The sequence below is a fragment of the Danio aesculapii genome, chromosome 20 (assembly GCF_903798145.1).
Source record: "Danio aesculapii chromosome 20, fDanAes4.1, whole genome shotgun sequence".
Classification (NCBI taxonomy): Eukaryota; Metazoa; Chordata; class Actinopteri; order Cypriniformes; family Danionidae; genus Danio; species Danio aesculapii.
Window position 1 is genome coordinate 13,412,549 of NC_079454.1, and position 4,459 is coordinate 13,417,007.

Consider the following 4,459-nt stretch of genomic DNA (forward strand, 5'->3'; position numbering starts at 1 on the left):
GCTCCAGCTGGAGCAAAGAGGGAAACAGACTCCTGTTGGAGGCTGAGCAGGGGGGTGGGGGGAGGGTGACTAGTGGAGGGGGGCTAAAAAAAGGGATGGCCAGGGTTGACTCCTTACGAGTCAAAACAAAATATGCTCGAGGAACACTCCTGACGGAAATAGAGCTGGGAAGTGGCAGCGCTATATATAAATATATATGTATATATGAGAGTATATAAATATATATGTATATAATGGGGTAATCTAAGGCCTGGAGGGGGCAATTAGGAGACTTCTGTGAGTCAGAATAGGCGCTGCGGGAGTTGGGGGCAGCAATTCTTATTATTTGCCATCTCCAGCAGAAATCGTGAAGTGGGATTTGGGTGGTGGAGATTTCTGCTAGAGGGTGAGTGGCAAGTTTGGTGAGACTCCTGTAGGGGTCGATGCTCGAGGAACACTCCTACTGGAGATAGAGCAGGGAGTGACAGCGCTCTATATAAATATATATCTATGAACGAGAAATCCATAGATATATATATATATACCGATAGATATATATATATACCGATAGATATATCGGTGACATGCCCGGGGAACAGGGCAAGCTGGCTGACTCTGACAGGAGTCTGGGAAAAAGAGGATTTGGACGGTGAAGACTCCTGTTAGAGGGTGACGGGATGAGTTAGGTGCTCGAGGACCACTCCGTGAGGAGATGGAGCGGGGAGTGACAGCGCTATAAAAAAATATATATTTATGTACTTGCGTTTATAGATATATAAATATATAATAATAAGGTTGCTAAGGCCTGGGAGGGGCAGTGAGATGACTCCTGCGGGAGTCGAAGCTCGGGGTAACACTCAGTTATATTGAAGTAATACTGCAATATTCTTAAATAGCACAGGGTTTTAGTGTCCAAAAAACAGCACTTTTCAGAATTAAACTAAAACTGCAATAATTTTTTAAGGGCCCTCTCAGTTTATTTAATGTTACTTCAGTTGTACTGCAGATTTTACTGCTGTTGAACTTTATTGCATTATAGTTGCTGTTGTACTGTTCAGTTCACTGCAGTTATTTGTTATTATTCATTTTTGCAAATAAACTCTTAAAATTTTATTTGGAAAATTACTTGAATTCAAAAAACATCCCTGAAAAAAGTACAAAATATCCTTGAAAGATGTTGAAGAACAAACCCCTTGTACCACAAGTGCAGTACAGTTCTTACCACACCATTGGCATATTAGACTACAGCAGCGTCATGTGCAGTAAAGGAGTTTACTTGTTTTTACTGCAGTTTACTGCAACTTATAATGCTGTTGAACTTTATTGTACTTTATTTGAACTGTGTTTATATTTCATTGTATTGCAATTTTGCAATTGTACTTGATTTTACTGCAGTTATACTTCTATCTACTGCTTTTGTACTGCAGTTTTAATTCAGTTTACTGCAGTTATTTTTTTTATAAGGACCACCCTTACCTCTTTACTTTCATCCGCAATACCTCTCCCTCCTCTAGTAACATGCCGGATCCGTTACCCCGATCTGCTCCGTGACCTCGAAGTATACAAATCAAGCACTGGTTCAACCCACTTAAATTTGTAAAAACTAACATGTTAACTTACAGTTTTTCTCAGTCACTTCGGTGCATTTCCCACAGCACTATTTACATTTGCACAACAGTTAATGCATTTCTCAAAACAATTAGTACAAACTGCAAAGCCCAGCTGATAACCTGCAAAAGCGTGTCACTTGCTCAAAATGGATAGCTCATTCCTCAAAAGTAAGTATTTATGTCAATGAAAGTGTCAGTGTCATCAAGATGAAAAGTCCTCACAGTTTATGACAGTAAATTGTTTCCAATGCAAAAAAATGTCAGATTTTGGTGACACTTCCTAAAAGTGCTCAAGACAGCACGATAAACTATTTGCACAGCCATTTGAAAACTATAATGAAGTTAAACATTACTGCATTTAGTGAGTTATCTGAGTACATGACACTGAATATGTTTCACATTTTTACTGTATATGCTCCTTGCAATTCAAATTTTTTCACAGCATTGTGCAAAAGAATAAATAAAGCCTTATTACATAAGTGAATTTATTTATAAATTCATTTCGAGAGAATCACGTGCTGGTCCTGCATTATCCAATTTATGATTCACCAATCAGACGATTCCTAAGCCACAATACATACCCATAAGTTCCATATAACATCTTCGTCTTCGTTTTGAAGAATCCCCCTTCCACCCTACTCCTGTTGCCTCACAACAAGAACATCACTGGATCTAGTCCTTACCAAGCCAGCCAACGTTTCTGTGTGGGGTTTACATGTTCTCCCCGTGCTCACGTGGGTTTAGCCCGGGTTCCCCGGTTTCCTTCCACCGTCCAAAAACATTGCGACTTAGGTTACTTGACTAATCCAAATCGACACCATAGACATGCACCTAGTAAGTAGTCATCTCTTAAGAGCAATCACTATCTGTTCATTAGCTACTACAGCAGGGGAGTTCTCGAGATCTACCTGAGCTCAAACTCCCCTCTCGCCCTGCAAACGGGAGGGAACCCCAGGCTCGAGGATCTTATGAGCTCAGGGCTTTCTCCCGGGACAGCATGCCAAACAAGCTTTATAATCAATCATCAGCTAAGTGTGAACTCTTGAAACTTCCTTTGGGTAGAGCTGTGCACAATTGTAAACAATAGTGCAGTACATATTGGAACTGAACCTACAACATACAGGTCTGTAAATCATTCATGACATAATTCAATTTAGAAGACATTTTCAAAAGACATTTCATTTTCAGGAAAAAAAAAGATTAAAAATGTTTTATAAAATGTTCTTGACAGATTTTGACAACTAGTTCATTTTTGTATGTAATGACTCAACTAATCGATGCACAGCTCTACAGATCCCGAACTATGCAAGCCAGTGGCGACAGCGGTGAGGAAAAAACTTCACCAATTGGCGAAAGTGAAGAATTAAAAAACCTCGAGAGAAACCAGGCTCAGTTGGGCACGACCATTTCTCCTATGGCCAAACATCTTGTGCAGAGCTGCAGTCTAGGCGCCGGAGGCTGGAGGATGATAATGTTATAAAAATTATGCATGTCCAAAAGCATTTGCAATTTGTTGGAAGGAATGAAAAACTGCTACTATGATGTGCACAAATGACTAATTGTTTTGAGAAATGCATTAACTGTTGTGCAGATGTAAATAGTGTTGTGAGAATAAGCACCAAAGCGACTGAGAAAAATGTAAGTTAACATGTTAGTTTTTTTACAAGCTTAAGTGGGTTCAACTGTACTTTTAAACCACTATATATATTTTTTGCAGTTGTAATATCTGTATTCTGCTTTTGTTCAACATCAAAACATACTGTAAATAATTTTATTTTACATAATTCCTTTGTGTTGTTCCAACACAAATCATTTACAGTTTCTTTTTACAGATGCTAGGACACATTTCTCAATACTTAGGTAAATTTTGCAAAACTCTTCACACAATTCTCCTAACTGACTTTCAGCTTGGCAAAGCAGTTCATTTCACATTCGAAATGCACTACAACTACCAAAACATTTTATTCAGATCTCAAATAAAGTCATTCTTCCAGAACACTAGCAAAGGTTGACAGCCGACAAACACACTTTGTCACCCACAAAACAATGACCTAAAAATACAGCCTGTAGCATTACTGTAGCATTACTCTGTTTATAATTGCAATATATATTGTTTATAACTCCAATATATGTTACTGGAATGAATCAGACATGATGCAGAATTCCTCAATATTTGATGTTGTTTATTATTTATTTATTATAATTTTTTTTTGCACCAAGTAATTTCAAAATACAGGAATTTGTATACACACCACCCACTGATACAGATACAGTAGTTATGCTAATCTGGCTGGGTAAACTGCATTTTTAGATTTGAAATATGTTTCAATAAAATATTGCTGTTGAATTTTGCTGTCTTATTCAGTTTTGCATTGTTATTGTTTTGAGCATAAGTTTAACAGTTTTGAAAACAGTATGTAAGCACGTGCAAAAAGTCCTGTCGTACAAAGATTTTTGGCAGTTGTTGTGTCTGAGTGACAAAAGAATTCATGAAATTAGAAAGATGTAATCATTGAATGCATTTTGTCCCAAAACAATGATAATTGATCCTTAGTTTAGCCCACATAGACTTCTGTTGTGCTTACTGTGTGAAGAGTTTTGCAAAAGTGAAATGTTGAGAATATTGAGAAATGTGTCCTAGCGTCTGTAAAAAAAAACTAAATCAACTTAAATGTTTTTACAAATCAGAGTGAAATGAACATAAGTTAAATTGTCTCAAAAAACCTTGAGAATTGTTTTGTTTCAGCTCATTTGAACTACTCTGAACAAGCAGCAAATCATTTTTGAGTGCATGCCTGTAAATGTGTTTATTTCCATTATACAGTATATACTACAAATGAAGCCTTGTGAGAAGCAAAAAGAAAACGATA